Source organism: Falco naumanni, chromosome 7 (assembly GCF_017639655.2).
Source record: "Falco naumanni isolate bFalNau1 chromosome 7, bFalNau1.pat, whole genome shotgun sequence".
Classification (NCBI taxonomy): domain Eukaryota; kingdom Metazoa; phylum Chordata; class Aves; order Falconiformes; family Falconidae; genus Falco; species Falco naumanni.
In genome coordinates this window covers 57,425,182-57,452,162 of record NC_054060.1, presented here as the reverse complement: position 1 = coordinate 57,452,162, position 26,981 = coordinate 57,425,182, and positions in this window count along the sequence as shown.

Below are 26,981 nucleotides of genomic sequence, written 5' to 3'. Positions count from 1 at the left end.
GGCTGGGTACTGGTACTATCTCCCTCTCTGTCTTTCTGAAATGTCCTTTTAAGCCCTTATCTTGGAATAAAGAGGCAATACGTTCCTTGAGCATCTCTGGAATTATCATGAGTTCTCTTTTACTCAATGGTAAACCAACAGGTACTGGAATACATGGTGAACAGACTTGCTTCTAAAAGACCTAATTAATCAACAAATTAATTATCAATCATCTACAGGACATGTTTGTTTTAAAGTAAGATGACGATTTTGTAGATTGCATTTGAGAAAAATTACAGCAGTTGATTTAACAAGGGTGGGCACTGTCATGAAGAACAAAATGCTCTTGTATGTGGGCAGGAAATGAACTAGATTGAAAAAATGAAAAAATTATGTTTCTTGGTGATTCATATCCTTCTTTATAATAAGAAATAAATAAGTAGAAGATAGCATAATATGATCAACAGGCAAATAAAAATAAAAACTTTAATAAATGCTCCTACCCTTTTTTGCTTCACCACAAGCTTGTGATGATTAAGTACGTGTACTTTTTTTTTATTTCTCCATAAACTTGTTATGATCTAAACCCCACCATTTCCATAAATACGAGCACATACTTGCAAAACGCCTTGCTAGTTTCCAAAAATCATCAGTTTGAGACAGCAGTTTTTCACTTACAAATAACGGAGGCACAATTGTGTGTTGCTGTAATTTATTGTTTTCCAAGTGAGCCCAAGGATTTGGTATTTAGTCCAGGGGTCACACATACTCACAGACAGCTCAAAGCCCTTTCTTAGTTTGATATGTTGCAGGAGTCCTAAAGTCAATTACAATTTTATTTTCTGTCTGCCCACTAGCTTTTATAATTATTGTTTGTGGGTTTAGTGCATATTGTTTCAGTGGTTCTCTATTATGATATAAAGCATATAGTTAAGCAGCTTTATATACTCTGATGTCCCAAATAAAAATATAGATGCAATGTCCCATGCCAACTAAAAAGCAGTAAAGTGTTTTCTAAGTTCTAAAATCTAAAATTGCATACACAACTTAGAGAAAACATTTTAAATAGGCACCACTTGTCATGTATCCATATGACATTTTCTATTAAAGATGCCACTTCCGCTATTTTTTATTTTAACTGAGTGGTGATCTTCAGTTCAAGTACCCTGTCTCTGATTATAATGGATGGTATTACTTTAAGTGAAAATTTGCTCCTGTCATACAGAAATCTACTATTATTACATTGAATTGAAATAATTTATTAACATCAAGTATATTAAATGAAGACACAGTGGGTATGGGAAACCTTTTTTTTATTAGAGTAATTTTTTTTTTCTCGTTATTCAGAAGTGTCACTAGCTATGCTGGAAAACAGTTTGCTGCTCAAAGCTTCCAAAAAAAACCAAAAAGAAACTATTTTATATCTATGTGAATGTTTCACTAAGGCTTCTTTCAAATTTATTTTATTTTGGATTGCTATTGACTTCTTAGAAATGAAAATTAGATGCTCCAAATTGTTAACAAACTGAGCACTCCCTAGACACTAAAACTACCTACAAATCAGCAAAGATTTACAGTGCAATAGTTTAGTAAACAATTTTCTATGCATTATATTAGACAAACCATACGGTACAAGTTCATTGGCTTCACATTAGGATTCTCCTAATGGAAATAAATTCTGCATAAATCCAGCCTCCTGCTCAGTCTCATCCTCAGATATTTTGGCAAGCTGCTCAGGTCCATCCCAAGCCACTTTTCCAGCTAAGCAAGCCCAGTTCCCTCAGCCTCTCCTCACAGGGTAAATGTTTCAGAGCCCAATGACATTGGTGGTCCTCTGGAGCTTAGGAGTTTACCAGTGTTTTTTTCCTGTAAACAGTAGCCAAATTTTCTTGTAAACTGAGACCCAAACTGCACACAGTACCCAAGTGTGGGCTAAGGAATGCTATGGATAGGGGGATAATAACTTTTTCCAACTCACTAGCTCTGCTCCAGTGAATAGTCTCAGATGCTGATGACCTCTGTTGCCAGGAAACATCGTTGGCTTGTGTTCAGGTCACTTGCCTTCCTAAAGGCCCCAAGGTCTTTACCACAGAGCTGTGCCCCAGCTAGTCAGTTCCTTGTCTCCGTTATTTCAAGGGGATCTTCTTTCCTAAGTACAGGACTCTGCATTTGCCCTCATTAAACTTCATCAGTTTGCTGTCAGCCCATTACTCCACCCTGAGGTCCCTCTGAACAGCAGCCCTGCACTGGTCCCTGTCCCCCCACAAGCCTGGTGTCACTTGCAGACTTAATAAATGTAACTTCATGACACTCCAAATGTAGATGGGTTATAACAATTAAAAAAAGTTTCATTCCTCTTCTAAATAGTGTGGAGTTTTCCTATGTGAGCAAACCATGTATTGTGGATTATGGATGCATTAGCCTATCCTGAGGATGTTCCATAAGCTCTGCTCCCAGCGGTTATGTTCTTTTGTTCATCTTCTAGCTTTTATAGTCCCATATCATTTGAGGAAGCAAGTACAATTTTGTTTTTTGACATTTCCACACAGAAGCGGAGCCTTTGGTTGTTAAACTAAGCTCTTCCAGAAAAATTTGCTACTGATTGAAAACAGCCAAGTAAAAAGAAAAGTTACTGACACCTTTATTTAAGAACTAAAGCATTCATCAGAATTCAACCACTCCAGGAGAATGGCTCATACAGGAATCTGCTCCAGAATGAACAGTCATGGGAGCCTATAAAGAACTTTGATTTTCTACTTGAAAATTCAGAAGACAAAATATAACAAATTTCAGATCAATATTTACAGTTTATTTCTATGCTATCCTTGCTGAATTGTGCAAGGGAAATGAATGTCACTAAGTATCATTTCTATTAATGTAAATTAGAAGTAACTCCACAGAAATCTAGTTATGACAATGTTGAAAAAGTGCTCCTGAGTCTAATTCCTCACAGTTATAAGTTTTCGCAGCTGATGGGTTACGTTCAGAATTCAGTGTAAAGCAGAACTAAGCAGTGTACCTAATAACATTTAGCAGTAATAACAGATCTCTTATAAAATATTTATGGATTTTAATAATTACTATGTATCAAACTATAATGTTGATTTCAAAGTAGAGAAAGAAATGTAATAAATGATCTTAAAGTAAAATCATATCGAATGAGAAATTGTTAGCTCTTCATATCAAGTTACACAGCAGAGGAGGAAAAAAAATCTCATTACACGGCCACTGTTAAACAAAACATATTTCTTGTCTCAGACTATATCTACATGAAAAATCATTATCCTCATAGTTCCCTGCAGAAATAAGAACTTGAGAAAAGTAAAAACACTACAAATAAAAAATTTGTCCTTCAGCAGTCAATTTGAAAATTCCAGGAGGACTGAACTGAGTTTACATAATAACCTAATGAAACTTCCCTGTATTTTTAAACAAAAAACCCAGGTTTTTTTTCCTGTAGGCAAGCTCTGGTATCATAGTCAATTTCTTAAACTTCATTTTTTAAGCAGGGGTGGGAGGAGGGAGAAACTGGTGACATTACTATATTAAAAAATATATATAAATTTCTACTGCTCTGTAAAAATCAGGAAATAAAGATCATCTGTATTCACTGTATGCCATATTTTTCATTCGTTTCTCTTAAACTGGGCTCATTTTTTATCGTGAATAAAAGAAAACATAACAATTAGAGTAGAACATCTGCTCTCAGGAATTAGGAAAGATACCAGACAGAGGAATCCTGAATCCTTAAAAGACTTTTGACTGAGATACCAAATAGAATCAAATGGAAGTTTTCAAATCAGTCATCCTCATTCGTTCCCAGTTCCTAATACCCTCTTCAGCTTACAGGTTTGTAACACCACAACCAATCTTCCAGTGTCTTACATTTTCTCAGCAAGAAACAAAAATACTGTTTTCTTCCTTTTTTTAAAAAACAAACTTGATAGCTGAAACCAATCCAATATCACAATAAACTTCCAGCTGGGGAGAGCACAACACCTGAGCTGGGATGTTTTCAAAGTATCCTTTCATTGTGTTTTTCTTTCCAAAATCCCAGGACCATAGTTTCATTTCAACTAACAGAGATGTATGTATGATATCGATTAAAAAAATACTTCTCTGGTACATGTTCAGCTTCATCCTAAATCAGGATCTGCGGACATTTCATGTATAATGCCATATCCATCAACCAGCAGATAATTTTGAGATTGAATACTGTGGAATTTTTTTTTCCTTTTTCTTCACTGCTAATTGAAGTCCTTTTTTGTTGGGAAGTCTGTTTCTTAACTATAGCACTGGTGAAAAAGAAGATTCCCTAGAATCTCACTAGTGACAAAAGTTTTTGTGATACAACCACATACTGCAAAGTTATGCAGACAGGCTGAATATCTTACAAGAGGTTGCAAAGGACAATTAAAAAGCATGACATTCCATGAGTTTAATGATTATTAACAATAAACCCTAGAGGCCTGCATATCACATCTGAGTTCCAGGTCAACAGCATGATATGGACCAGTATCAATAACAATAAAATTACATTAGTCAGATTTTTTTTTTGGCTACTCTAATAACATTCTTTTGTTCCTCTTCTATTTCATTCTGAATTTTGACCTTCCATATTAAAAAAATCAGATGTACAGTGCTAGACAATTCTCCAAAATAAGACATGAACGTTGTTGTTATTGATACAAATGGTTTCATTCCAAATTTAATGGAACACCAAATTAAGCAGAGATGAACAAAAGATGGGCAAGGTATGATGGCGTTGTTTTAATTTAAGTTGGGGTGATGGGAAAAATGGTTCTTTAATTATATTTGTACAATTTTTAATCTTTTACACATAGCTAGTTTGTTCCTTTTTCCACACAAGTCCTTGGGAAAAAAACAAAACAACACAACACAACTTGACAGGGAAGACCAGATTAGATACTGGGTTTTGTTACTCTTGTTGGGAAAAGTACTCAGAATTTTGAGTGCGAAAGGAAATGTCAGCTAATTTCACCTAAAACAAATTTATTTTTTCATTAGCCTGTAGAAAATAGAGGTAGTCTCCCTAAGGTTGGAATTTTTTGCAGTACTGTGGTCAATAAAATAAGTATATTATTCCCCAAACTCATTTGCCACAGATTACTGATTTGCAGCATCAAGCTTTTTTTGAGGTTGATAATGAACTATATTAGAAGAAAGGTATGAACTGAAAGTGCTCAGCAAAGTTCCTCCCATAATCTTTGCCACAGGAATTCTCTTGAGAAAAAAGAAAATTAAATCACCCAGAAAGTAAACACTAGATAATGTAAAATACTAACCAGCAGCATCATTTGGCAATTACATGAAGACCAAACTTCTAATTCCTCCTCTGTTTGAGTCTGACAATGGATGCAGTTATGTTGTATTTTTCACAACAGAGGTAAACTAGTTGACTTAAACCCAGTCAGGATAGTTCCTACATCAACCATTTTGCATTATGGGGATGGCATTGACCATTGCAACTAGGGAAATGAAGGGAAATTCTTTTTGTTTAGGTAACTCAACTAGCTCACAGCTCCTTTAATCAGATTTAAAGTTAAGGTTTGCATCCTTTACTGCAATGCAGTGTGGAGCTAGATACCACTGTCACTGAAAATGTGCCAGCTTGAGTGCTGGAGCAATTTAGCTGCTGTACACTCCACAGCATTTAATTGACCCTTCTGAAAAGCAAAATGTCTCATCCGAAGCTTCACCACACTGCAGTTATACTGTTCCTAGCACTTAGAGCCAGTCATTCAGGATCAATTCAGAGATTTCTCCTCAATCTCTGCATTCAGTAGAGACACACAGTGCCCAGATTTACAGTAGTTCAAGGGCTTCCTGAAAATCTACTCTTTGATATTTTCCAATATATTCATTAATAGCAAGAATATGTAAGAGTGAGAAATAATCTGCCTTATGTACCCCACATAAGCTTTTTTTGGGAAAAAGACAGAAAAAAAGCCTTTAAAAACACATAGACTGCACTGGTACAAACAAACAAAAGACCTCTACAGTTTAAAGCAATTTTTTAAACTGGCTTCTAGAATTTTATTGTTTTGATTTTTTTTATTTCTACATCCTACTCAGTATTAATCAAGACCTTTTCCCCTTTCATGAAGTGTAGATACATAATTCATCTGCTATGTATATTACTCTTCAATATCAAACACACTTACCTAAGCAAGTGAGAACGTGGAGTGAAGCAATGACACCTTATCTTCTCGTAATGGAATGGAGATTGCTTGGAGTATCCTCATTACTTTGCCTAGCTTGTTTCCACATCAGGATGCAGCCACTTAAATCCTCAATAGATAAGATCTTGGATTCTGTTCATTTTATCAAAAAGAGGTTTCAGTATTAGGTGAGAAATAATAGATGCCACATGGTTTGATTTCACTAGATATATGCTTTTTTTTTAAAATATTGCTCTAGTAAGCACACTGTCAATATAGGCATTTCCTGGTGGTGGTCCAGTTCAGCAGGCCTTGATTGTTACAACAGAGGACATATTCAAATTAAAACAGAATTAAGTATTCAAAGCTTTTCATTTTAACATATTATGATACCTTGTAACTTCATAGTCCTTTCTCATTTTCTTCATTAATATTATCCTATTTACTATTTCAGTTTGTCAATTCATCTTATCTCATAGTAGTGATCTGAATTCCTGTGTAAAAATTAGTATACTTGAGTTATTGTGAGAGTTCATCCCACTCCTCAGATACATTAGTCTACATTGCCACTTGCCTTTTGTCATCTGCTACTGCATTTGAAGTAACATGCATGAGATCCACAGTGCAGTATGCTTGTGCCTTCAAAGCCAAGAGCAGGTTCTCAGACTACACCAGTATGTCAAAGATTATCAGAAGCTTATTTAGGCAGGACTGGACAGGAGTAGAAGATGAAACATCTTAAGCTTTTTCTCCTTCCATCCTGCTTTCTCTATTAATTTGCAATAATTGAAAAGAGCATGGTTTTTGTTTTTTAAACTTACTTTAGAAATTATTAAAACTGCTAGAATGCTTTGCAACATTCAAAAACCAATTGCCTCAGTACTTCACTTTATGAAGAAGGTGCTGCTGACTCCCTCATATCACATATTAAGTTCAGATTAACTGAAAGTAGATCATATTTTATGCTGAAATGGTGCATCAGGCCCTAGCAGCTAGCACACAGCTATGTGATTTCCTTTTTGTTTGCTTAGGACTTCAAGCTGAAGCAAGTGAACTTAACTAATTCATACACAAAAATGAAAATCACTGTTTTCAAAGAGACACTGAATCATATCTATGGTATTGTACAATAGTAGAGAAAAAACCCAACAAGTTCACTCAGCAGCAGGAATATTATTTTTAACTAAGTAACAGAAGTTAGTCCTATTGTTTAGTACTTTCCTGGAAGATACTAAAGTCTGATATTGTTAAGTGTAAAAAAAACACCTAATCTGAATAGAAAATTCATGTTAAAACTTGTCACAGCACTCTCAAAACTAGCCAGCTACAACAAGGTCTTTTTCCATCACATGCAAAGTTAACTTCAATAAGTAGTTAGGATGCCTTGCCCCAGCACAGCTACCAATCCCCCACAAGGCCTTAAGGTCCATCTGTTATTCATATCATTTCTTCATACTCTTCTGGCCAGTCCCTCTGCTGCCTTCTCCTTGTCTTTCCTCATCCAGTACACTCTCTCTTTCCCAATCACCCTTCATTGGTTGCTCCTCTTCTATACCACTTAGAGCTATTTAACCACTTAGCAGGAACCAGCCACACCTGCACCTTATCTACATCAGCCAACCCACCGCCCCTGAAGCCAGCCCACAGCTGTATATTATCAATGATAATTAACCTGCCTTCATGCCTGTACAAAAGCTCATACTTCATTGACTTGTAAAGAAAGCTCTTTTCTGGGCCCATCTTTCATGGTATAATAAGGTTTCACCATGAAGGACTGGACTGTAATATCATTTTGCTTTTCCTATCAAAATTCCTGGATAATCTGCATAGGAAGGACTAGTTGAAGCTAATTGTAGCCCTGAAGGATTCAGAGTGTTAGTAGTCAGCTCTAATATTGATATCAATGATTTAAAATGAGATTGAATGATTCACTCTACTTCTTTATCTGACCTAGATAAAAATACTCTGAAAACTCCTATAGAGACACCAGTCCCGCTTCCAGTGGACTGACTCAAGTAACTGGTAAGACATTAGAAAGAGCATACTGTCTTTCCTCTCCTTTCAGTTAGCTCAGGCTTTTTGAAGGATAAACTTGTTCTGCAAACAGAATGGAAATTTTGGTAAGTGGTGTCAATATCTTGTCAGATTCACAGATTGGTGAAAGTGATAATGTGTTGGTCATCTTCAGGTATTTAGCAAGCCATATCTTCTTATGAATATGTTTAGTAATAAACACATTTTAAGACTCAGAAAAAAACTGGATGAGTTTAAGACATTGTCATGGGATGGTTGTAGCTTCCTGTTGAAAAAAAACATACAAGCAGAGATGCCAAACACCTAATGAAAGTAAATGCTGAAGCTGAAATGTTGCTCCAAAGAGTCTTCTACTGCTGGGATTTCATTTCTGTTGCATCAAATAATGCATGTAGATTTAATAGTTTTCTCTAATGAATCTTTGTTCACTAGAAATGAATTGCTTATTGTAACAGTGTTAAAAACCAGCATTCAGTTTTGTTAAGGAAACAATCTTCTTGTATTGTCCAATCAATTGGATTGTATCGTCCAACCAATTGGAGAATAAGCTCATAGGAAAGGATATGTCATTGCTGATCAAAGAAATACTGTTATCAATAAGTAAAATGCAGTTCCTGTTCAGTCAATACCTGATTTAAATTTAATTCTTATCTGCTTTTTAATCTGAACAGCTCTCATCACACATGGCTCACGCTGAAATTTCATTTCTGCATCAGTGCCTCATAGATGCTGTCTTGATACTTCACATGTGTAGTTGTCCAAGGCATATAAGACTCCAGACCACAAAAGAAGTCATGTTCAATCCACCAGTCATTAAAACTATGTTAAACTCAAACTATCAGCTATAAAGACTTTTGAATTTACAGTTTAGACCTTTTTTTCTTTTTATTCCATACCCATTTTAACCTATTTTTTTAAATAATTGCATGCAAACTCCTGTAGAAAGTTTATATGTAACCTAGGTATTAAAATATGAAATCAAACCAGCCTGGGCCAACCATGTTCTGCCAGTTGGTTGGTTGATTGTTGAATTTTACTTGATTTAAAAATTACATAAATAACGCAGGTAAAATGTGTTACTTCCATTAAAAAAAAAAAAAAAAGACACATGGAACAAAAGGAAATTCACTCTTCAAAAGATTCACTAAGTTGTTTACAATTTGTATTGGGGTTTGTTTGTTTGTTTGTTTATTTTTAATTGCCTAAACATGTTTTAATCTTGGCTTTGATAACACTTTAGTATGTGTACTCTTCTATCCTTCTACCAAGGAGTAGAGAGCTGTTGAGGTAGATTAAATGAGCACAGACCATAAAGAAACTTCTTTTTAGTATTGACAATTACTTACTGAAAAAGCAGGTCCTTTGTTCTGATACGGATAAGAAAGATCATTACTGAAAGGGAATGGGGAAGGAAAAGTCTCCTGCGTACTTTTGGTTGAAAGTTTGACAGCATGATGACTATGGTCATTTTCATTTTTCAAAGTATAAGTGGCTAGAGCCTGAGCCGAAACTAGAAATTATATTTTGATAGTGAAAGGGCAGGGGTGAATTAGAAATAGAAAAATTATGTCTATTTGCATCAGTTATTTAAATGATAGCAGAAAATCACAAAATAAAAATCACTAAGCCCCAGCATAAGATTTGATTTTTCCCTTGGAATAAGGCTTTATCATTCCTGCTAAAGCTGAATGAACTCTTCAAAGACCTCAGTGAACTAACAGAAAAACCTTTTACATTCCCCTGGAATACAGTGGGTACTTCTTTTGGATTTTTTGGAAGACTAGGTAACCACACTTTCCCTAGCTGACCTGTAGATCCCTATAGCACTTTACACCTGCTGACAGAACAAGAAATCAGAGAATTCTAACATGCTTCTCTTACAGATATGAAAGGCCATGTGTCTGGATCAATGAGCCTTCTGTGCAGTGTCAGACCTTGATAGAATGAAGACATGGGTAGGAGCAAAGGAACTCTACCTTCATCACCCTGCCATCAAGAGCACAGAGATGCTATTTTAAAGCTGGGAAACCAAGACACCAATTTGGCCTAAAGGACGGGGGAGAGGTTAGAGAGAAAAAGGCCTGGAGGACTCCTCATTTCTTTCTACATTTTATATCACTATTGTCATTATCCCTTTTCCCCACATTTCTTAACAAACCCCTTTCATCCTATGCTTCCTCAGTCTCTCCATGCTGCAGCTGTAAGGATTCACACCACCACCCAACCTCTGCACATCATCTAGTCAGCTTGTACCCATCACATCTGTGCTTCAGGTATTTCCCACATTTCTCCCAAGACAGTAGCTCTGTTCACCAGCTCTCGAGGCCCTTTACAGACACCATGGGGAAAGACCTCATGGAAGAAAAGTAGATTTTCTTCACAGCATTTTTCAGTTCTTCAGAAAGCTTGTGAAAAGTAATTCATGAAGCTGCATAAAACTCAGGCTACAACTAAACATTAACACCTAAAGCATGCAGAATTATACAGGCAATAACAATAACTGACAGTAACAGTAGCATACAAATATTTTAGGTAATTAATGTGATTAACAAGAATTATACAAACTGCAAATAACAACTGGTATTCCATTACAGTATCTGTGCACATACAGATTTCCCTTATATATTTCACACGTGAAAAGGAGAGTATTTTGGTTTAGTTCTTTCTCTTTCTGTTCTTTCTTCCTTTATTTTTTCCTTTCTTCTTTTCTTCCTATCTTTCTTTCTAGAGACTTCTGAAACTAGCAAGATTTTATGACTGCACCTGAGCTTTGCACAGTACAGTATCATAAATCAATTTCTGTGTTCTCTCCATCATAGATAGCAGGGGGTTTCATTGCATTTACAACTTACTGCAGTGATTATTGCGGTGAAAGAAAAAAAGGAAAGAAGAAAAATATTACATCCATGACTAGAGCAGGTCTAACAACGGATATCTCATCATTTATTTAATGTGTTTTGCAATACCTTTCAAAATATAATCTGATATATATCTTTGCCATTTTTTACCGAGATCTCAATGTTTGAGAACTGTTGGAGAACTAACAATTACTTCAGTTTCTGGAGAAGTTGTGGGACAAACTCAGCCCAGCAAATAATTCTAGCCAAATATATCGACACCTGGGAGTGAAAAAGGAAGCAAATATGATAGTGACAGACTTCACTGCAGGAAGCAACAGTAACAGTGATTCTGGCTCAAGCCAGAGGTGTTTTACTGTAATTGCTGCTAGATCATCTAACATACACTCTTTTTCTATAATACAGCCTTGGGTAAAGCCCGGCTACCAGCTGGTTGGCTTTAACACCTGAATGCCAAAAAGTGCAATTTCAGAAGTGACATTGCTGATCTATTTGCAGAACACATCACCTGCCACTCGCAACATTGCTTGGGAGGGGGATCCATTAGAAAAAGAAGCTTCAGAACAGACATAAGAAGCTTTTCTTTCTGCTCGCTGGCCTCTTTTCATCTTCTCTTCTTATGTTTCAGTAGGTATTTTTCCCACTTCTAGGCTTTACGCTGTGGCAGTGGTGCTGAATGCTGATGAGGCTCTGCTTAATGCAACTTCGGGCAATGCAGTACTCCTGATAGCAGCCTAAGCCCTCTATTGTCAGAGAGTATTCACCACAGCTTTGAAAGAACCTCCAATTAGCGAGCATCTAGACGTAAAAGATAATGGAAGAAAATAGTTAATAAGCACTTAAAAAGAGACCTGATGAGGGTAACAAGGCAAAAATACTAACAAAGCATGATCATTCATATATTTGAGGCATATGTACGGTCTGAAAACTGTCTCTAATGCTAATGTTTATCTTCCTTCAATTACAAAATCTGTTTCAATATCACTAACCTTACCTTTGTTCTCTCTAAACAATTGTGCCTCATCTATCCTTTGTTTACCTGGAACCTGTTACAGTAAGTCTGTATATTTTAGATGGAAGAATTCAAATTGAATTACCTACTTATCTGGCAGTCCCAAAGCAAATTGTGTGTTCCAATGCTATATAGCTCTAAAAACAATTATAGCATCATGCAGACCTTGACAGCACAAGTGATATTTCAATTATGGATGGGCAGAGCTGGCTGAAGTAAAAATCAAACCTGCTTGAAAAGTCATTTATTAAATATATATCATATTGTCAGGATCACCATTTTGGAAGTTCTTTCTTTCTTAAACATTTATAAATATTGATTACTGCACACAGTACACTTCCAAAATACAGAATTGATTCTTTGCACTATAAATAATATGGAACCAAAATCCAAATTACCTCTGAAATCTTTCAAATTGAAACGATCCAAAGCAACCAAATATTTTCACATTGGAATACAAATACAGAGATAAATTTTAAAACTCAGGTTCAGGCATCTTCTCTTCGTATATCTCTTTGTAAGTAAAGAAGTTTTTAGGGAGAACTGTTATCAATCCAATAAAGAAGTAAAGTTTGGCCTATATAAGACAAATTGAACACAGATCAGAAGGTGACATACACAGTATTATGTACATAATTTTCTAAATTATACTCAGAAATAAATGAAAACTAAAAATGGGACTGTTCAACTAGTGTTTCCAAATAAACTTGAACTATAAACTTTTCTCTCTATTCAAATCCAGGCTTCCCCAAACCCCAAATGGGAAAAATCCTTCCTTGGTGGTATCTATAGGTATAGTTTCCAAGAAGAATCAGCATTTCAGATTTTTCACCTCCAGTGGTCTTCGTGTAATTACAGCCCTACATGAAGACCCCCCAGATGATGCCATTATAGCAGGTGAATCTTCTTTTGATTGAATAGGTCAAAGCTACATACTTCTTGCAGAGACTGTAATCAAGTTTCATTCCCATCTGTTTTAGTATGAAGTAATGCAGACGAGGAATAATGCACTGTTCAGTGTTCTGGGCCTTAGCCACACTTGTCCTCTCTGACAATCAGAACGGTGCTTGGATTCGGAAAAATTGTTAAAACTAATCTGGGATTACAAAACTCATTTCAATAGGATTAAAGAAAGATTTAGAAATTAGATCTCAAGGGAAATTTATTTATTCAGCCCTGATTGTCTGAAGACTTGTACAGATGCTTGTTTTTACTTGTGTAAATAAACCAGCTGTAATCAACAAAATATTTTACAAAAACAATATTTTAAACATACACACCACAGTTGTCAGGACAAAAACTTCTGTAAAATAGTGCCAGACAATTCACTTGTTGCATAGTTATTACTGCAGGGGAAAAGACATTCTATTCAACTGAATAGATTATTTATGAAAAAATGAGGTGATGGATAGCTGAGTATTCTGCCTGAATCTATTCCATAGAATAAATCTTACCTGACTTGTTAATGTGGTGACAGCTATGAATCTCATTATTTTAAGTTCTGTCTGCTGGACACAAGTTTTATTGCAACGACTGCCATGAGAAACATAGTGCTAAAATCAGAAACCCCTACCTTGAGGCAAGCAGTCCTATCTGTTCTTGGTAGAGTTGCTGCCAATAGCTACTGTGGGTTTAGAGCACCTCTTTGTGGTATATTAGTGAGATGTTACTTATAAAAAGAAATCATAGGAAAATTTATTTCTCCCATAATTGCAGATAGCAATCTAAAAAAGGGAAAGAAAAAAGAAAAATTGCTAGAAAAAATATTAGTATTAATTGTGTAATAAGTGATAGATGAGTAGTAATATGCAGAAAAAAGGGACAGCTCTTCCATCCTTCCTGCATTCTTCTTCTGTAGTTTCTTTTGGCACTCTGTAGAGTTATACCAGCACACGAAAATTAATGTACAATATGTATTTAATATCTATTTTAAGTATACAATAATTGCAATAACATTTTAGATATAATAATAATAATGATAAAGGATATTACCAGCTCAAGAGTATTTACTAAAAACTGTCTCAAAAGCTGTGGCAAATTACATATGCTCTGACCAGGATGAAACTTTGTCTAAACATTATTGCATTAAAATTTTCCTAAATGCAACTCAATATGTAAGTATGGCAACGTAAAATCCACATTTGCTTAAGTTCATTTCTATCACCGACTCAGTGATACTTACTCTCAGAGAAAGGCAAAGGCAAGTAAGGATGGTGCTGGGAGGAGGGAGTACACACCTTGCTTACTCACAGAGATCATGAATTTCCCAGAGCTTCTCAGCTGACTTCAGGTCAGCTTCAAGGCAGCAGAATACTGGGATTTAGGGGGAAGATGTTAAGGTAGAGATGTCTGTCTGGAGAATACCTCAAGGAGCTGTATTTGCTTGTGCTGTATAAAAGCAGCAGTTCTTTATGAAAGTGACACATATGTTCTGTCATGGAAATTAGCATGGGAATCAGGTGGAGTTCAAGTGAACTTTTATAATCGATATTTTAAGAGTGTGGTTGTCTAAAGGAGAAATTTCCTAACCTGAATCACTTTCAAATGTTTCCTTGCAAATAAATTATATATTATCTTAGAAAAATAAAATTCTATTTTAAAGTATTAGTGGTTATATGTGGAAACAAATCTAATTCAGGTAATAGGAAGAAAAAAAGGCTAGAGTTTAATCACAGTTTGTAAGCCATCACACCTATAGCCAAACTATAATCAGTATGAAATATATCCCTAGTACTGCATCCAGACAATTGCCACTGGCTATTTCTCCGACAAGACAAAATTTAGAAGGAGAATCAACCTGTCCAGAGTTATGCACCCATCAATTATAGGTTTTACCATAAAACCAGTATCTAATATAAAAAACACTAAAAAAATGTTTTTGGACACAGGAACTGTGTCCTTGCCCTTGCCCTGGTAGTACCCGGGGGGACTTTCTTCTTCATATATGCTAGAGAATAAATCAGTCCTCAGAAGTAGGACTTTTATGTGTCATGAAACATTCCCAGTGGAAATTCATGTACATTTTAATATAAACGAGCGTTTATCATTTCTAAAGCTTAAAAACCCCATAATTGTTCCCTAACCAGCATTTATGTATAATGCCTTTGTTAGTCTGTCAAGCCAATCTTAAGAATTTTTTTCCTATTATTGCGGAGGACACTCTTGCAAGGATTATAACACATGACAAATATGGAAAGATAAGAGATTCTGGTATTTACTCTAAAGCTTAACTCAGCTTTCCTGCTCTTTGAAGCATAAGCCTCTTTTTGAATTGTATCCAAATAGCAGACATCTTGTATGAAAAATGTCTTACTATGCAAAGGTCTGTGAGATGACCATGGAATTCAAAGGGGATTCTGTCCATTGGGAACATTTAAAAATAAAAGGGGTCTTCAGCTTAGTGTGGTTGTTTGAAATTGGTCAGTAAGCCTTTTGCTAATTTCACTGAAAGTAATTTCATTTAGAACAATACGGCAGTCATGATAGACCTTTTTAACCCGACTAGCAAACTGAGGCTGCTGAAAGACAGTCTGCTACAGTGAGATGAGACAGTGGGCTAGATCCTGAACTTTCTGTCATACAGACCAGATCATTGTCTTGTTTCCTTGCCAGTGTAGGTAAAGAAGACACAGAAAAGTTAAGCAATTATCTTCACACCATGCCAAGGACCACTGTTTTCTGTGCTGTATTAAATCCTCCAGCAGTGTAGGATATGAATGTTCAATGCAACCATTGCTAAAGATACCTCCCGAATACTGGATGCAGTCTTTACTGTAGATGTAGATGTATCTGAATGTTGCATAATAGCACTCAATAACAGATTTCAGATGTGTTTGAAAGAGGAGAAAGTAATCATAACAAATTGGTTCACTGATTTGTTTCGGTTCTTTTTCCATTCAGGAATTACATGTGATTTGACTGCAATTTTCTAGAATTTATCATTATCTGTGGAATAAGGTTTGTGAATTATTCTTGATCTGTAACTCATTCACGAGCAATTAGCTGGAAGAATTATACATTTAAATTCCTTGGTTAAAGATGTGTCTGCTCCCTATGTGGGTGAGAAAATTGCTAAAATTCAAATAGAGCCAAGAGATTCTCTAACGGACCCCAGACCAGTTGTATAGCAACACATACAGCAGAAGACTTACATTTGACTCTGAAGTGTCTGTGCATGTATACGTGTGGCTTGAGAGTCTGTAAGTTTTTTGCAGTACATACATAAATCTTGATGTTTCAATGTTTTCTTGCTAGTAAAATGATTTCTAGGAAAGAAATGTAAAAAAGAATAGAAAGAACAGAAAGAAATGCAAGTGCATGCAGAAAAAAATATTATCTGAGGAATAAAATAACTATTTCTTCTCAGTATTTTTCCAACCTCACTTAGTCCAAAACATTCAGTATCTGCTGCCTGGTAAGACTAAAGCAGATAAGCCTGAGGTTTGCACTGTCAACAGATGTCTTTTCAGATTGATTCAAAATGAAAAAAGAAACCCACAGCACAGAAAACCATATAAAATTGTCTATTCCATGTCTTCATCAGTGAATTAACTGTTCTCTGGAGTACCCAAAATGATGACCAAGAATGGGGATATCATCTATCATATGCCAGGAAAAAAAATCTGTATTATTTTAGGAGTGGTATATGCAAACCTGACCTGTTCAGCATCACCTTGACATCTTTGAAAGCACATTAAGTCAAATGGGACTGCACAATGTGCTGACAATCCTTTCAGAAAAGGTGAGACATGACAGAAAGGAGAAACATGGGTACCTAGTGTCAGCAGAGACAAGGCATTGATGTCTTACGCATTAACTTAGAAGCAGGAGAAGTTCTCTGGCAGTCATCATCCAAGCTAGACTATGTACACTCTTATAAGCAGTCATATAAAAGCTGAAGGACAAGTAAAAGCTCTAGCTTTCATAAAAGGCAGAAGTTTCAGTGAGCTCTGTAACCTTGGATGAGGAACCAGGAGACTGCCTGGGCCAAACAAATGCTCAAAATGAGAGCAAAACTAACGCTTTCAAAATTGTGGCCAAATTCCAAATGCCATCACAATGACTTTAGTATTGGGTCTAGAGAGAATGTGTCTCTAAGGAAGATAAGTTTTCAAGCTTTATTCGCTCCATTTTGTTTAGTGCCTTCAGCAGTCCATAGAACTGCAATTAATGTGAACAGATAGGCACAGAAACATTTAATTTAAAAAAAAAAAAAAATACAGCCATATAGGATTCTAGCTCCAGGCAGATTCCAGCACCTTTACTCCCTCCCGTTGAGCAGTACCAGTCAATTTTTAAACCTACAGAAGCATCTTCATTTTCATGCTCCTTTTTCATTACTGTTTGTGCTACTGAGAATCACATTCCCATCTAAAATGCATGCTATGTAGCTAATTTATCATCATTGCAATGCTGTCTTTACCTTTTGATTGTCCTAACACAGATTATGAGCAAATTATTCATATGACCTTTTCATTATGTATGTTAAAACTCTTTGGTAATTACAAATTCATTGTCAAGACATTTATAACAATATTGTTCAACATTGAAAGCTAAAGATATTTATGGTTCAGCTGATGATTTTGAATGCTAACAGTTGGTAGGAGCAAGAGTCATGGGGATTTGATTGCTACCCTGCTTTTAAAAAGTGATTTCTGCCAACACCTACTAACTTTGCTAATATTTGGGCAGCAGTTAGGAGGTTTTGTTTGGATTGTTATTTCCTGGTAAGATAAATGCAGAAGGTAATCAGAATTTTTTCCGTAATTTTTTATCTTCATAATTAATTAAATTTCTCTCAGCTATACATGGCTTGGCTTTCAGATGGTTCTCAAAATTGTTAGTTCTGTTTATTCCCTGATAATTCTGGTTAGGTCTCAACCCAGAAAAGTTATCTTTTGTGTGTGAAGTATAAAAAGGGTCAAAGGGAAGAACAGTAACACAACAATAATGAATCTCAGGTGGCATCGGAATCTGTAACTCTCTGTAAACACCACCTCTCACACAAAGAGGGGTCTTGAATACATGTTATTTTGCAGCCTGTTTTTTCCAGATACTTGTTATGTATCCAACCAGTTGTACCAAGGCTGTTAATACAAACACGGCCTCAGAGGATGGAAAAGGGCAATGGAGTCTTTGCATGCTAACAGCTTTCCATAGGTACAGCTGTCATTAACTTTTGTGTTACTCTACAGAACTGCTGGCTATTCCCAGTGGGAGTCAGCACGCTCTTTGGCTCTCACCATTTTGATTCATGACGTTTCACAATTTAAGAAAGCACATCTTTTTGGAGCTTTTATAACTTCTATAGAGATCTGCACAGCTGGATAAAATAATTGCCTTTATAGGGGAATGCTTAAAACAATTCCGACCCATTTCTGCAACACAAAAAGCAGATACACAATACATGATATATCCTGGGAAATGGCATAGATAAGAAAATTATGTCAAATATGCAATTATTTGTTGATACGTTCCCAAGACATGTGAAGAAGGAAGTTTCTCAAACACCACCACAGTACTTCTTAAAACTTCTAAGGAAATAATACCTTTATTTCTTTAATTTCTCCATGAATACTGCTAAAATTTAAGTAATGTTTACAGCTCCGTAGGTACATTTTTTGTCCAATTGAAATCAATTTCAGTTTGGTAGACTCGAATATTTCATACCAGTAAGGCAATAGTCAAGTATAATCTGCTTATTTCAAGGAATATGTTTTACAACCTCAAAATGGTATTATCGAGTCCTACCTAATGGAACGACTGACAATGACATATTTTTGGCACTGTGTAATTACATTCTGAGAAAAATATTGGCTTTTCCAATATAAGCTTTTTCTATATTGCCTGAGAACTTTAATTTTCACTTTAGACAAGTCTCTATTTATGGTATGCATGTGCTGTCTGCTGCCTGTCTGTGGAGGGAAATCAATTTTTGAACGTTCTGAAACTACTTAGGGTGCCATATCCTGCTTTGTCTGCATGATATTTTAATTTCATTGAAAGAAGTAATTACAAGTGTGTTTCTAGATCTAAATATCAAAAAATAAAGGCATAGTTTTAATTCTGCGCTCAAGAAAAAAATTCAAAATAAATCAATATTGTTCTTCATTTTTGTAAGAAGAACAATAAAGAACATAAAAAGAACAGCTCATAAAGAACATTGCTAAAGTTTCAGTAGTAATTTTATTTAACAACAAATTGCCAAGAGGGATTGTACAGGTGTGTGTATGTTGAAAGATTGCTTTATCAAAACTATACTCTTAATTTTGGGGAAGAATAAAAGTCCTTTAAAATTATATTTCAAATGAGAATGTATATGTAAATTCATAGCCATTTTCTTTTGAATGCTCCTCTTTTTAGTTTTTTAGTGGAAGGGAAAAGTAGTCATACACCTATGTTTGTATTTTGTCATCAAAATGAAAACTCTTTTCCTTATATTTATTGTAATTAAGTATAATGAGTTATATATTTATGTTGATATGCAGCATGCTTTGGGAGACCCTTACTATGCACCGTATAGTTGTTTTGAATGGTCTTTCATGTGCATATTTTTTTTCCTGTGGTTGAGATCTTTGATTGTTTTGGGGAATCTAGTCATTTTGATTGAATAGTCTTTGATGACTTCAGTTAATTTTAGTTGTATTGGTGTATACACACTTATTTATTAATGGGCTAATGGGAAAGTGTGATCTATCTGTATAACTTAGCCAATACTAAGCTGTCAGCTAAATTTCAAACACTTCTATGAGTGCACAAACATTTCTCCCTCATCTTTTCTCTCTACATGCCTTTGCTATACTCCCTCAAGGTCACGATACTCTCTACTTACATCCCTTGCTGTATTTATTGTTCAGATGGCCACTCCACTGCACTTGTTATGATCCTTTGAGAAGCAAGATAGCTGCAGCTGTAATCAGTGTATTTTTTTTGTCAGGTTACTGCCTGCAGCCTTGTTTATCACTTTTTTTTTTTTCCTCTCCCCTCCGCTTCATCCCCCTCCCTTGTCCCAACCCCCTCCTGTGCACGCCTGTAATCATTCCTGACAGGGGTTTGTCCTTATAAAAGGCAAGTTTCCATAAATGTAATTGCAAGGTTAAAACTGAGGCAATAAGAAAGCTCTCATAGTAGTAAGGAGCAAGAATTACTATCCTTTCAACATCCATGAAAATCATAACCTGTAGCCCACTGCTTTCCCCTATAGGCACTAGATGGCAGCGTCTGTCAGTACTGCATTGTATCAGGCGCACACCGTCTTGGGAATAAAACCACACTGAGACTTTCAGTGAAGATTTTAATTGAGAAGAAAAAAAATCTTCGTTATGGATTAACACTTCCATTAAATCTAGTTTCAAAACTTTCATTGTCTTTACAGAGAAAGGATAACCCCCAACTCTGAATATCAAGCCCACTCCGCCACTGAGACAATGACATCTATAATGCTATGCCACCTTAAAACTAGATAGGTACTTTTTTTTTCTTCCATGACTGCTCATGAAAGGTTATTCCATACTGTCTCTTGTATGTGATGAACTTGTATCTGAAAAAATCACTTAAGTGCTTTTTTATTGCTAATTGAATGAAAATTAAAGTCACAATGAACAAATGTCATAATGAACAGAGTGCCTCAAGGACCGGGAACAGTAAAGTACAGAGACAAACATGGGCAATACATAGAAGTGGAATGATCTAGAGGTGAGTTATCTGTCTGGTCAGATTCTTTTCTGTACCATTTCAGTGTTCTTATTTAGAACAGACAACAAACAGTGTTGGAAGCTGCTCTCTTGTACCAAAGACACTTCCTTTGCTTCAAGGGATTATTCCTGCATGTGTTCATGTTCAGAAACGAAAATCGGTTCTCACAAGGGAAGACTGCAGGAGAAGGTAGCAGATGATTCTGTTATAACATGTAGAATCATGCAGGGACATGACACATATCATTTCATCCAAGAGAAAACACATCTCAGGCATAAGAAACACAGAATAATTTAGCTTGGAAGGAGTGTCTGGAGGTCATCAAGTCCAGCTCTGTTCAAAGCAGGACTAACTTTGATATGAGATTAGTTTGCTCAGAGCCTCGTCAAGATAAGGTCTGAAAACCTTCAGAATAGTTATTCCACAGTCTCTGTGTGAAGAAGAAGATGGCAGATGAAGATAAGAAATAGAGAATGAGGGAAATGTATGTCAGACTGGCAAGCTGCAAGTCTTACTGACAGTGGGTACATGTGTGCATGTGTGTGCACACCTGAGTATGGAGCTAGGTGGGCATCAGGGAGGATCTACAGTCATCAAACATCATTGTCTCTCTGGAGAACTCTCTCCAAAAAACAAAACTCACAACAGGGTACCTCTCTTCCCTTGCAGAGTTAGAAAGGGCATGTCTTTTATCTCTTCCTGTAGAAGAAACCTTGTTTCACGGAAAACAAACTTCTGCTTCCTGAAAAACTTCAGAACAAAACTCAGCTTTTTTCCATATTTTTCTCCCGCCACTAGATCTTCCTATGAAAAATATCAGTCCCAAGACCTTTACCTGCTCGTAATGGTCTCCCTTTCTGTGCTACAAGGCTCTAAGGTGGCCACACTCCTTAACTTCTCTGTTGCTTTCTTCATCTGACCTATGAACAACTGTACTAAAAAGATCTCCAATATATTAGAGTAGTCAAGGTATTATTTCTTTTTCAGCTTCCAAATATTAGCTGGATGAGAACTTGTAGTCCTAGGTAGGTAACTAAGAAAAGGGAATAAATGAAGGGGAACTACACTCATTTGAAAAAAAGAACAAATACAAAAATTGCTTAATAATCAGCAAGGTAGAAAAAAAAAAACACTAAAAGATAAGTCTCTGCTATGTAAGTCTCTGTCCTTTCCCTGATACTGCAATGAGTAACAGCTCTCTGAAATGTTAAATGCAAGATAAACTACATTTTTAGTGGATGAAAATGAATATTTTTTAGTTTCCCAACAGGGACATTGCTTTCTTCTTGATAAGTTCCAAAACTTTCACCACCAATTTAAAAAAGAGCTCATATCTTAAAATAAATTATCTCAGCTTCGAAAAAGTGAGTACAATGATCCCACTGTACTTAGCAGAAACACTGCCATCGAATTTAAGTAATCAGCTGATAAAACACATAAAAGACCTTGGCTGGTACAAATCAACACAACTAACAGATTTAACTACAGCCAAGCAAGCATATATTAAATACAACGCAAGGTAAAAGTTTCTGTCCTTTAACTGCTTAAACGCCATTATAAATGGAGTGCAATTCATTAATAAAGTGAAATGAAATGGAAATCTGATATTTTTCAGGAATAATTTTATTAATGACAGTTTCTGACAGTTTGCTTTACTGCTATACCATGCAGAAACTATTTCAACCTCACAAGCACAGATGATCCCCAGTTTTGATTCCAAAACATATTTGTTTCTTTTAAAACATAGTTTAAATGTAGATGAGTGCTGAGATTTTATGGCAGGTATGAGAATGAAAGCAAAGAATTTGCCAGAGAAATATGATGCAAGCTATTTGATTTTTCTTCTTTAAATTACTTAAAGAATTTTGAAGAGGAATCAGTACAGTGAAGCCAAGTGTCTCTGAAAGGAATAGAAAAAATATTGAGATAAATGTGATTGTTTTACTAAATAAGAATTGCATGTGTGTATATTTATTGAGAGAGAACAGGATCATTCTGAAGAACTGACAGACCTTAGCTGATAGAATTAGGATTCAGACAGAGGAATGTGAGTTTCAAATAGATATAAATCCGGGATAATTTAAAAACGCGATGAGTCTGAAAAGCAGCTTCCAGAATTTGTGTTTTAAAGGTACACTAGGGCAATGTATAGGTGAAAACACTCTAGGGAATATGGCAGGACTGTGACAACTGCTGAATGCTGCTACTGAGCTGAAATAATAGCAGGTAAAATGTTGAACAACATGAGAATGTAAAAAAAGTCATGAATTCCTGAAGCTCTGCAAGAGTAACTCGAGCCTTACAAGGCTTTGCAAAGTAACAAAGAGAACAGAAGATTGTAAGAAGGGTGGAAAAGCTTGAAAAGTCCGGGTAAAATCCCACTCTGCGGGTCCTGAGCATGCTCCCTGTGAGCCAGGTCCTTTGGAAACCCAGGGCAGGGATGACCGGGGAGTGCCGTATGGCTGGGAGTGCAGTGGGCACTCTTTCTAAGCCACCGCCCCGACCAGAGCAACTTTGTGAGTGCTCACAATTCGTACGGAAGGCAACACTGAGCAAATTACCATTGCTTTTCAGTGGGTAAATCCCTTCTCAGTCAAAATATCCTCTCAACTTATATGCACTTGAGACCTAGATTTTGAAGCTTTAGATGTTCTGCTAGTATTTTTGCCTACAGTATAAGTGAGAAATCTATAGACATTCTAGAGTGGCTGATGGTGGCTGAAGTAAAATGTTAAGTCATTCCTTAATCCTGTAGCAGAAAAGTGTGTGAGATGGATGTTCTTGAAAGCTGGAAAGTAATTAGTTTCTCAAGTGAAATGTACACAAACTATTGTATATGAAAAAGCTTTCTCTTTTGTTTTCTTAAATTTAGGCTACGTCGGACCATGCTTTTAAACTGAAATAATCCAAAAATTCATAAAATTCCAACATCTAGATTTCATAGACCTATTATTCTGCATATTCTCACAAATCCTTGTTTTCATTTGGGTATGCTTATAAAATTAGCATCAGAAATGTCCAAATGTTAATTGGTAGGGAAACAAGTATTTCAAGAACTGTCATTTCAAGGAGACTGAAAACATCAGCTAATAATTTTACTTTCTCTGATGCCCAGGACATACATTGGATCAGCAGTATTGGACAGTAACAGCATGCTTTTGTATACATAGCAATCTAAGTCCTTTATGGTAACTTTTTGAGACACAGTCAATCTGCTGCCTGTATTTTCCCTCTCCCAAAGCATGCTATAATCTTTTGGTGTCTATCTAATTTACGAGGAGGAGACAGACATTCTGTCAGCATCCTTGTAGTGAGATAAAGCAAATGAGTTCTGCTGTTTCTGACACACTTTTTGCTAAGATGGTTCTTTAACAGCATGCAACAGATAAAATAGGAAGACAAGAGCAGGGTCAAACCAAAGGTTCTTCTTGTCCTGCATCTTTTTTCAGCACTGTTCAGTAACAGATGCTTTAGGAAAAAACATATAGGAAACCAGGAATATACAGATCTTCCTAGTATACCCTCCCAGACTCTTGTAAACAGTGCGGTAGATGTTTCTTGACCTGGAGGCTGAATTTGGACCATCCTGTTTAATAAATACTGACTGAGAAATTATTCCATTTCAAAATAAGGAAATAAATCTGTTTTCTAACTCAGCAATACTTTTGAGTTCATCCACTAGCAATCAGTGTGTTTTATATATATATATATACATTATATGTGTAATTAAAGTATAAATAGTGTAAACTTTTACTAATATGTGATAAATCCATGTATTCTGTTCAGTAGGATGACCTCTACTTCTTGTAAAGCAAGAGATAGGTAATAACCTTTTACATCTTCTCTGTGCCATTCTTAAGACATACCCATGTAATCCATTGGACTGCAGAAGGCCACGTCTTCATTATAGAAAAAAATTACGAACAGTCTGCATGTGTTACAAAAGATATTCAGTTATTTATTGCAAACAGTATAACCTACATTATACCATGTCTCACAGCAATAGGACAGGATGCAATTCACATTCCCCTTTCTGACATTGGCTGGATTGTCATCCAAATCAATTTTCCCAGCTGGAAACCAGTCCATTGAGGAGTGATTATTGGTTCACAATTCAATTGCTCAGGATCCTGGCATAGAAAATACTACAATAATGTTTTCTTGGATGTCCTTCAGGATGCTTACCAAGGGGGGGAAAATACAACATATTTGAAGACTGCTAGGTAAGGAAAGAATATTTTTCCCTAAAATTTTCCAATTCACCTTGTTTGCAAATGAAACTTTTTGCATTCTTCTTATTTTTACATCCCATTTGTTTTTATGACTCAAAGATTTATTTATTTGAATAACTTAGTAGCTCTGCCAAAAAACAAAATGCCAAGGAATACAACAGATTTGTTTGGCTGCATTTACTGTTTGGGGAAAACAGAATTACAGGCAAGAGACCAGAAAGCAATGATTTTGGGTAAACTGCAGTGGCTGATAACAGCTTTGAGATACTGAATAATCATAATGCATAATCATATGGGTAGCTGTCAGAATACAATGAAAGTAAATATCATACCTTCAGATATACACAAATTATCTATCTGTGTGGAAGACTTTGAAGTAGTTCTGTAATATTGCTGTCATATAAGGTAACTCCAAACAATAACAGTGTGCAAGAGTACTTGAAATTACTGGTTTAAAGTTGTAATTTTTAGTTATGCAACATTTTACCTATTTCTTCTATTTGTCTAGTAACCTCCAGAGGGAATCCCTGTTCTGTTCTTGGAAACAGTATCATGGATCTTCGAAATCTTTTTTTTTTGTTTTTGCTTTTTTTTAGTTTTTTTTTTTTAATAAATGTAACTAATCTAAACCAAAAATAGTATAATATTGTCTTCAGGCCCATATAGATATTCAAGGGAGGCAGAGTTTCACTGTTAATACTACATGCAAAGTTTCTCTCAAAAATTTAAAGGAAGGAGAGAATCAAAAATCATTGATGTAGCTGTAGACTTGGTTTGGATTAATTACTACACATTTAACTAAAGATGTAGTAACTTTGCGAAAGCTTAGAAAATGTGAGAGGGGCAAAAAATGTGCCTAGAGTTACAAATAAATTTGATTTTTAGAAGACACTCTAAACTGAAAGAAGAACAGAAATGAAACAAGAAATTGGATCTTTTCTTAAGACTACACATTTGGAGTTTATGGATTTTTTTGTTTTCGCTTAGTTTCACTTGGTTCGATAGTAAAACAGCATCACCATTGCAAGCATGACTACAGTAATCAGTTTCCCTGGCTGGAATCACTTTCACCTCTCTGCATGGCAAATGTTTGAAACATTTCATTCTTTGTGGAGAAATTCAATGAAAATGATAAAAGTAGTTTTCATCTCAGGTGTCAATGAAAAGTATAGACCTTGGCTGATAAACATACAGCCGAAAAGGTTTTTTACTGGAAAATTCTGTAGTTCAGGGTTGTATCTCTCCAGATCTTGTCAGTAGGAACCTTCTGTGTCACACAGTACTGCGCAGTGTCTCCACTTTAGCAAGTCATTGACAATAAGAAACAGAGAAAAATGTGATCCTAAGACCACTATGGGCCTACAGCAACACCTTTTGAATATGCTAGGGGCTGGACACTTCAGGCTTTCTAGAAACCCCAAAATCTTCCACAGAAAAAGAGCTAACTTCAAAACAGTCAACATTTCAGTCTTCTTCAGAAATATAACTTCAGATGAAAAATTGGAGGTATCTGTAACTTATATGCACAATATCATGTGCAACCAAAAAAGCACAGAGGAGAGTAACAGCACAGGATCACTGTACAGATCACAGTGGGTTCTTATCTGGGTTGATAAGAGCTTCATTTAACACCTGAATGTTTGGGTTTTGCTGTTTTGGAAAGATGGGGCCTTGTGGTTTTTTAATCTGGGTTTTGGTTTTATTTCTTTACACTCCATGTTTGTTTTCAGTCAGTTTTTTCTAAGTTTCAAAATACAGTTATTTACAGTTATACTGTGTCTCCTGCTATAATTATCTTAAAATCATCAAATCTATAATGGCATTAAAGAACAATAATTCTTCAAAAATTTTGGTCTGGGACAGATACCAAATGTGAAGCTGATGTCCTCATGTGATTTACGTGAGACATTGACTCTTGCCAGCAAACTGTAAGAGGCCAAACATGCACATCCGGACAATTTCACTCCAAAATTTGTCAATATTTGTCAGT